Source organism: Stigmatopora argus, chromosome 2 (assembly GCF_051989625.1).
Source record: "Stigmatopora argus isolate UIUO_Sarg chromosome 2, RoL_Sarg_1.0, whole genome shotgun sequence".
Taxonomy (NCBI): domain Eukaryota; kingdom Metazoa; phylum Chordata; class Actinopteri; order Syngnathiformes; family Syngnathidae; genus Stigmatopora; species Stigmatopora argus.
The window spans coordinates 5,263,982-5,273,928 of NC_135388.1; the positions used below are offsets into that span (position 1 = coordinate 5,263,982).

General features: G+C 41.5%; 1 long non-coding RNA gene across 2 annotated transcripts; it reads right to left on the bottom strand.

The window, feature by feature from the left end:
• Nucleotides 1–6,691: 6,691 nt before the first annotated feature.
• On the bottom strand, nucleotides 6,692–9,074 carry LOC144069186 (uncharacterized). 2 transcript variants are annotated; one of them, XR_013298404.1, is made up of 3 exons: nucleotides 8,776–9,074; nucleotides 8,603–8,628; nucleotides 6,692–7,130 (listed from the first exon to the last, which is right to left on the bottom strand). It is a non-coding gene; the product is annotated as an uncharacterized LOC144069186 (long non-coding RNA). The 2 variants fall into 2 exon arrangements; XR_013298403.1 differs by having other exon boundaries at nucleotides 6,692–7,144.
• Between the last annotated feature and the right edge of the window lie 873 nt (nucleotides 9,075–9,947).

The window sequence follows — 9,947 nt, forward strand, 5'->3', positions numbered from 1 at the left end:
CTGAAATGGCTGAGCGACTGAGTGATGGATAGTCGCAGTGGCCTCTCCCCTCAGGGCTCGACTTGGAAAAAGGGCCCCCACTTGAGGAGACAATTACACAGCGCTGGTGGTGATGACCACAGGTATGCATTGTTGCGACCGGGGTCACCACCAGCCTGGCCACCGTCAATTAGGCCCAACAAAAGGCGTGCGGAGAGATAAAATAACCAGGTGTGTGCTGGAGAAAGGTATCGCTTTGGGGTCACAGTGCAGTCAAATGTTACACTTGAGGGCAGAAAAGGGATTATTTACGTAACAATTGATCAAAATCAACTCGTTACAGGACAGTTTAGGGAAAGGTTTCCATTTTAAATTGGATAAATAACTCCGTCATGAGCAATGTAGTTTATACAGAGCCAAACTGGTTAGCTCCACTGTTAAAATCCAGTACTTATTGGTAGATACATCCTTTTAAAAGTATCTAAATATTAAACATTTTTAACATGCATGCCTATTAATATTTTTTTAACATTAAAAACACAAAAATGTGGGTTTTTTCCCATTATAATATTAAACTGGGTATTATTCTGTATTCTAATAATTTAATAGAGAATACCAGTAACTTTTAAAACAAAGAAACCTTTACTTAATCTTTCCCATTTTTTAAACATTTGCATACCATTTACCTTCGATTGCGGGAATGTTTGTAGAAAGGGACAGATTAATGCAAATGTATTTTATGTGTAGCAGGTTCAGGTTCCAGAGTCGAAACCTGTCCCAGAGGGGCCATGGGGAGGGTTAGGGGGTTTGGGGCCACAGAGGCTGAGGAGGTAATTGAAGAAGCCAAAGATAGTGTTGCAGCTTCGGGGCGGCTTTGCATCACAACGGGCTACGCTCGTTTGTCAACGACGCAGACAAACGCCAATCGGTCATGGCAAAACACGACTTGACACAATGCATCTGAAGCCTCATCTATAGTGGGCAATCACAGACAGTTTAGGTCAATGCGGACCCCATCCTTTAATCTACTTGTGTATCGCAGATATCTATGGTTTGTAGTTTTCTCATTACATTCACCTACTGTAATGTGAGTGCTTTGGGGTTATAAAATCTACTTTTTTAATTGAACAGTAAAAGAAACAACTGTGGACCTGCTATCAACCACTGTTCACAACTGATAGGATTTAATCAATTTTTAACCAAGTTATATCCTCCTTTGCAGAATGTAAGTGACTCCTAAAATCGATTCGACCTTTACAGGAATGCCCCAAATAATCTGGGACACAAAGAAGACCATTTTAGATGTTCTACTGGGATAGTTCGAAGTAACACAACATACACTTTGACCCTAGTCTGTTAGCAGGCTCGCTGATATCAAGACCACACAAGCATCGCAACGTTGACATTCAGATGTTATGGTTGATTGTCAGTGGACGAATGCTCGAGAAGTAAATTCCTCCGGGTAGTTCGGTGGGAGAAATTGGGTGTCACGAATCAAACGCCTTGGACCCCCGAATGTTGACCGTGTTTGCAGGTCATCACACTTGTGTCCAACATGATATGTCCTACAGGAATCTCCCTGGCTCATTTCCTGTCTTTCATTTGTGCTATTCATCCTCAGACAGGACACATTTTGCCTAGGTTTTGTTAAACCAAAAAGGACTTCCTTTTTCTGCCTTTCCTGCCCTTTTTAATCACCAAGCCCCACCTAAGCACACTTGCCTAGAGCATCTCGTCTCTCTCGTTTAGCTCCCCAGACCGAGTTAGCGCCCTGGCGTTCATATGAGCAGGATTAAGTGGATCATTTTCCGGCGTTAGCAGACGCCTCACCGCCAAGTGGTCTTGATGTCAGGCCAAGCATAATTGAGTCATCTACATCTCATCTAAAATGGATGAAAGGACTTTTTGATATCAACCCCCTCCTTCATCTCCTCATCACTTCCTCTGCTTAAGAAAGAAAGTCCAGGATGTGTGTTGCTCATGACAAGTATTATCGACACATGCACTTTTACATCTTATTTGACATGCTATTATTTAAACAAGACACAGTTGGGGCAATTTTATTTATTTATCTTCTGGATCCTTGTCCATGGTTAAAACCTTGAACAAATTAGATTGCATTTGTTGTTCATCTTACCATGTGTTAATGGAACAATTAAATTTATTTAAATTGCAAATAATTTATTTTCTGACATCATTGAATTGAATTGAATGTTTTTACTGAAAAAATGGTTCCGTAGCATTATGCTCAGGTAGGGTTGTTGTCCCCAAAAATATTTTATGCGCATTGGTTAGGATCATAATCATGGTTCAAATACAGTACATTGCCTATTATATACCTTTCTATGTTAAAAGCCAGACATATTCAGCCAAATATAAGTTAACAAATAACTTGGTTGCTTCACTACAATGTTTTTCCCCACTGACCTTAATTCAAACATTCATTAGAAATTCACTGGAGAAAATCACAGCAGTTATAATAATAAGTTTTACAAATTAAGGTTCCTTCCAGCTCAGATCGAAGCATAAGACTTGGCTATCCAATCTGATTCCTTGTTTTATCATCACTTTTGTCTGCTGATTTGCTTGGAGAACTAAAAAGACTGACATATTGTGAAGGGAGTGCTGACCATTTTGCCTCAAGTCTGGAAAACTACGACATTGGATGGTGGGAAATAGCCGGGTGGCGGAGAAGTGATGAATTCATCAGAAAATGCTCACCTTATCTGCTCCAACCTTGAAGATGAATTGCCGGTTGCCTGTCCTAAACACACACACACACCTACACACATACCCACACAAATATCCCCAACGCTGCTGCCCTCTTGATTGACAGCTTTTCAAATGAGCATCTTGAGTAGCACTGGGCTCTTGGCCTCCAAGTAAGTGGGCCGTCAAATTACATCCAAGGGACCGACTGCCCCTCTCTCCCACTGGCAGAGGTCTATTTATTTATCTGTTTATTTGCTTGCTTTAAATATTTGGGGCGCTGGTGGAAGGGGGATATTGAATTTTTGTCCCCTGGTCAGAGTCCCCTCATATTTAGTTAATAAAGAGCAGAAGAGGTTGTTTGCCGAGTGAAGAACAGCAGGATACGGGACTTTATTTAAGGGAGTCCTCTGAGAGAGCCACTGACCTTCTCATGGAGGAGTGAGCTTGTGTAAACTGCTCGCTCTCCTCCTCTCTCACTCTATCCAATTCTCATCCTGCTTATCTGCCGCTTTCTCCTTTGCATCTTGTCTTCCCCGCATTACAATAAAACTTTTTTCCAGACGAGGACTTCTTTGTGTTGAGTTGATTTAGCACCATTGTCTTCTAGGTTAAACACTTAATTGCCTCAGAAGTGCCTACTTTAAGGGGCGATGTCGTAAATACTTTGTTAAACACAAATTTCTCAAATTTCTATATATTTTGCATGGTTCCGGAAAACCTATCAAGTTGAATCTCTGACACTTTTTCTCTTCATTGGTATAGCCCACTCCCATCACTTAATTCCCTGCCTCTTGTCCAACACTCCCTCCACGAACACAGTCATGTTGGATGCATGATCAATACAAGCAGCTTGACTTCATACTGTCAGTATAAATATACTTGTCAGGTCAATCGGGCATGCGCGACTTCGTCTTTCCCTACTTAATCAACCTGCCTCCTTTCAAGCCACAGGTTGACCATACCCTCACCCTCAGCTGCCCTATCACCTGATAATCAAGCCGTGGGCGCGCCTGCTCACTTAATCAATAATCTCGCTTGTGTGCACTGTGTGTGACAGCCGCCATCTTTCTTAAGGTGCTGATCGAGTCAGATTTGCATTAACGCCACCAAAAGAACAACATGGCGGGGAATCATTGTGTCACATTATTACCACAACAGTGTTTTCTTTACAAGGACACACAGATTTGGTAGAATGTAGTCTGGTTCTCCTTTTGGCCCGATGGTAGAGCTTTTTATTAACAACTTAATTCCATGGCCTCAGCGCTCATTGATCCCTCTTTAAAAACCTATGGCCAGTCAATACAAACTTCCCATCACCATCTGTCTCTGTTTACTAATAAATAAAAAGGCAGACCATTGACTACTTTGCTCATTGCTTGTAAAAGTGCTTGCAAATAAAAACTGTTACACACCCTCCTACTGACAAAGAGCACTCCAATCATGTTAATTGCTCCCGTTATTGCTATACATCAAACAGCATGCTTGCTATTTTTCTCCTATATTTTTATTAGGGCCCCCTGTGTTGTTTTTCTAATCAGCGTGAAAGTTGGTTGACATATCTGGCATGGGAAAATTCACAGATACTGTAAATCTTGAGTCACATATTTAGTTTACAGTTTCTTCCTGGAGAAAATATTCACGTTTTTCTCTGTATATTTTGCTAATTGCATTTGACTCTATGGCATTTTGTCAATTTTGCAGGTTCCCTCAAAAACTTTGATTGGATTTCTACCAACTTAGACCGACGTGTTTATTGAGCAAACACATGCTACTTTAAATTTTTGGTATTGCATGTGGGAAGGGCTTGGAACCAAATTTTTATGGTAAGCCATGAACTTTAAACTCTCAAGAATCACCTTTAGAGCTTGACCAAGTGTTCAGCGTGTGGTAAAACCTATATCCCCAAAGAGAACAATAAGCGCCCTATGCTGGTAAAAATGCAGAAATACAATAACATTGTTTCATTCTATTTCAGCTTTTTGTTTTATTGAGGTGTTAGCTGTGCAGATAATGTTTTTTTCTGTTCTTATATAGCCCAGTAGAAAGGCAGAGGCACGATCCTGTCACCGAGATTGACTACAGATCACAAATGACAGGCTCATTTGGAAACCACGTGCATGACATATTTGCTTCGAAGGGGCTTGAATATTTTCCATGCATGCATCTCCCTTCTCACGTTTCTCTTTGGTTTTGCATGATCTGCATCTGGACACATTAATGTTTGAATAAATAAAAGAGGCAGAGTGGGAAACAAAATCAATATTTACAATGAAAGGAAATTCCTCATGCGAGGCTCGATATATGTCAACGTGTGCAGTGAATCACAAGAAGGAAACGCAGTGAAAGCTTGTAAATGAAACATTTCAGGATGTACAATTTATAACAAGACAGGAATATACCTCAAAAGCAGGGGTGGGCAATTAGTCCATGAATGACTGCTATGTGCCATGATTCTGCCTTTAGTTTAAAGTAGGATAAAAAGGTAAAATTTCCCCAGAATCATTTTCTTTGGGACCAACTCCCTCCTCTTACCCACTTTCAGTTTTGTATTCTAACTCATCGCATGATAAAGTCAACAAGTCTCGACTACTATTTTCCATTGAGTCATAAACCCTTGGCCGAAATCCTTACATTCGATTACGCCATCGGTTCCAAATATGCCGAGGCGAATTGTTACATAAATGATATTTTTTTTGTACAATTTCAATACTTATGGATCTTTGTGAGCCTTGATGATTTATGTTTTAATCCTCTTTGACAAGATTCTATTATTTCATTAGTGTGTTAACTTGTGATGTACTTTACGGTTTCACCACGGTTGCAGTTTAAATGACATCTAATATGCTTCCATTTTTTTCCTATACAGGGCTAACCAATTCACCAACCTTATGTCAATGAATTTTGGCTAACAAATATCTTGTCTCCAGTCTTGCTGTATCTGTAGGGTTAGTATTTTCTCTATGTTTGCGAAGTTTTACTGCAGCAGCCTCCCATATTCCTAATCCATACACGTTAGTCTCAAAATTGTCCAAATTCCATTTGATCCGGTATGGATTTACTGATTGAAAGGGATGACACTGATGTGCATAGAGTCTAAACATGCTGCATAACATCGTACTGCAGTGTCAACTGTGAAACGCCCCTGCCCACTCTCCTCCCCTCTGTGACTTAGGTGAAAGAGATGGGTCAGGGGTCAGCTGTCCAGTGTGTCAGGCTTGCTGATCAGGAAATGTAGCCTCTCGCTTCGGGGAGTACACAGGGAGTGTCGTCTTGTAGACACATACTCGCACTTTGACATAAATCTTCCGTGCTGTTACACGCGGCTGAGGCGAAGTCCGTCAGAGGCAGGAAGGGCGGACCAGTGGGAGCAAGAGGGGTTAAAGGGGTGGGTCAAGGGCCACAAGAAACTGCTGCTCCAAGCTGAGCTGATTGTTTGCCTTCACTGCTACTACTACTGCCTGTTAAATCCAAGCATCCAATACATCTTTGTGTTATGTACTTTACCACTTTATGCATAAGTGCAAAATGTTTTGGGTGTGAATGTGATGGGTGAATAAGGATGAATTCTGAAGCAGCTCCATCTGTTCTTTTCAGAGAAATGTTTCAAACTGCCAATTGATTTCACCTATTGTGCCTGCTCCTTGTGTGTTAACCAATCTGCTGCCTTTCATTTCACCCACCTGTTCCTCATTCCACTTTTGTTTGGTCCTCTTCAGATCGTCACTCATGTTATGTCAAGTCGCAGTCCATGACAGAATTAAAGTAGGTATGTTTTTTGTTTGTTACAACAATACTGCAGATATACCAACAGTTACTCTCATTAAAATATACCATTGGCGTTTAGAATATAGTAAACTACATTAAGAAACAATAAAGTAAAAACCAGCTAACGTTATCTCCTTTTAAAACAGTGCTGAGATGTTGCAGTGCCCATTTTAACTCTAGTTGACATTGAAGCTGCCATGAGACCTAAATTAATTTTAGTTTGTGACTAAACTTCTCTCCCTCAAGTTTGTTTTGACTGAGAGTGCTTGTTTTGAACTTAAAGCCCTGACAGTGCCGAGCGAAAGTATTTTCCTCCCATCTGCAGAGTGCTTTCACATAGTCCAACTCAAAGGTTCATGTTTGTTTATTCCAACCCCTTGCTCTCTATCCACGGCTGACTCCCAATGTAGACACATCCAAAGTGTACCTCCGCTGCATTTAGCCAGGCCTTCCTTCCATCTCTTAACTCAAAGTCTTAGGTTAGAGCGCTCACTGTTGTTCTGAGCCGCCCCGGCATCCTGGACTGCAACGCAGGGAAAATAACGGCGCACCGGCCTGGTTTCCTTCCCATCTTTCATTGTGAATCATCTCTGTTGGCCGTCCGGATCAAGCTGGCCTGAAGTGTGATGCCGAGTCCTGTCAGCAAAACAAGCGGGGGCCCGCACACTAAAGCGCTGTGGGGGAGACCCTGTATGAGAAGTATTTCTTTGAGAAAGCCGCCGAGAAGCTAATGTTACATAGAAGAGCATGAGAGTATGTGTTGGTTCAAGTTGTTACCTACACATTAAATCTTAAAGGATCACGTCATGTTCACACAATCTGGAATTATATTTCCAGGATAAAAAAAAATGATGCATGTACTGAATGTTGGATGTAACAGCCGAAAAATCACTTCCTATTAGAGCGGCACATCATTTCACAAAATGTTATACCCCTACAATTTGAAATGATTTACTTTGTTTTCTTTGCAAGAAAATGTGATCTTTTCTCCTTGTTCTAGTCAGTTTGAGTAGTGTCATTCTGGACGAGCTCAAGTGTCTTTTGGCCCAGTTTGCAGTATCTCCCTGCCAGCCGTGGCATTACTGTTTGCCCAAAAATCAGTGATCTGTGGAATTTGGGCTAATTCTTCCTTGGTATCCAAGTCTTGCAGAGTTTAATCACAGTCTATCCCCTAACCCCACATTCATCTATTTTGCTTTTTCGGAAGGATCAAAGGCGCAACACTGGAGTTGGTAGACAAACTTTGGAGCATTTTTTTTGCGACCCTAGTAGACTTGAACACAGCGCGTCTGCCAGGCCGGAGGTCAGAGTTGACATCAGTTTCAACTACTTTAATAACCCATCTCTTGTGCTAAAATATGGAAAACAGCCTGTTTTTGAACCTTAGTGTTATAAACAGGTATGCCACATTGGGCATGGTAGAATCATTAAGCGTGTGGTTTAGCCTTAGTGTGAGAAGCCAAGCAATACAACGCTTTCCTTCGTAATTGGACTAAATCCAAGTTATACACCCTATTATGACCTGTCAAGTTTGCCACGTGCTCTGATTGTACTGCGGGCAGTACTTCAGTCACAATGTGACTGCAGTGGAAAAAGTATTTTCAATGTAAAGTTTTCATTGGGTATCCATTACGACTGTCACCTGATATGATTGCCCAACCAATCATGACCATCTCGCTTTGGTTGGCATGAAACTCGGTCAGATGTGGTTGGAGGGAACATTGTGTAACGCCTTAAAAAGCAACAGATCTGGACTTTCGGTGCTAATACCACTTTGTTAAGAAATGGTATCAATCCAATATACAATTCATGAAAAGCTATATTTTTCCCCCTATTCCTACCAAGATTATCAAATTCTGGCAGCAATTTTTAGGAAATGGCTGTTAAAGTATCAAAAACTGGAAACTGACACAAATTGCTTATGGTGTGACAATGATGACCCTTTGTTCCTTCTAAGAAAAGTTTCAAGGTCTCGGATATGTATTCTGCCTTGATCTTTGATCTAAAAAAAGAAGAAGACAGGAATTCTCTATTCCAGCATTTTGCACTTTCTGCTCTGTTTTCCTCTCCTATTCTTCTTTCAACCCTCTGTCCAGGGAGTCATTATTGCTTTGGTAAATATTTCATAAGCTTCAATATCACGTACCAGCCGCTTCCTCTCTCATGCACCGGCTGTGGATAGACAGATCAAAATAAAAGATGAGCAAAGTGAAGGTGGAAGAGAAGGCAGTTGAATCTGCCCCCACCCCCTCCGTTGTTCACCATTCCCAGTAAGAATCATATTTTTTCCTGTTCTCCCTTTCTGCGCCGCCGTCTTACCTGGAAATCGGAAGCTTCCCGGGATGGTGTCATATCTGTGCTAAACATCTTCTTTTCTGATGCCTCTTTTATGTCCTCTAAACCCCCCATCATTACGTCAGAAGTTTTCTGACAGGTCGGGATCGACTCAAGTGCCGTATGAATACTAAGCTTCTCCTTCTTCTGACCTTCAAGGGGATTTGAGAGTCGTCTTCTCCTTTCCCATCCTCACGTTCCTTCTCTTTTCCACGAGCCCACCTCTTTTCTTCACACAGAGCTCTACAGGCCGAAGGGACGACTGCAAAGGGGCTGCAGGTCTGAGGATGAAATATTAAGCTTGGATATTAAAGTTGATGTGGAACGCTTGTTTGCCACACCGTTTGTGACCTCATAAATAAAATGTGTGACAGCGGACTGTTATGCGCCTGTATAGAAACTGTATGGCTGTGTTGTTTGTGCCCGTGGCTAAAACCCTTCCAGGAAGTTCTAGACCTTAAATATGGATAAGCCGTGAAAAGCCCCTGGACACACTACCTATGTAGTTGAGAAGAGAAATTAAATATTAACTCCGTATGCCATCTTTGGGAAAGCAATGCTAGTTGACAGATAAAAGCAAGCTGTTGTCACTGTCAGATTTAGCCCTATTTTCAGAAGCTATGAAAACATGCCATGCCACAAACCACTGTTTTTACCCAACTCAAGCACTAAACACGGGAAATATATGCTCAAATGCATTTCCGAAGTTGAATCTGTTGGAAATCAAACAAAAAGTGATAAATGTAAAACCGTATTTTACGAAAAGCGTGGAAAAATATTTGATGTCTATTGCACTTTAATTTGATGATTTAATTTATTTCTGATATCCTCTAAAAAATGAGTTACCTTTCACACCATTCCTGGAGAGTGGTCAAGCCTTCTTCGCTCTAATCCCAATGTGTGTTCTCCCATTGGTCTTGCAACAGGAAATGAAGTGAGCACCATAACAACTGTCATGGCTTCTGTTGAACCCTCGAGTCTAATGGGATACTCGCCAACTGCACCAGTGTGTTTGCATTCCCAGAGACCCCCCCGGGATATGGAACCCCCCAAGCTTCCGGATAGAATGGCGAACACTGTCCCCTTTATATACATAAGGGAAGTGAAATGTCCTACTGAGATGGTAGGGCTCTTAGAATAAGGGGGATTGAAGTCCA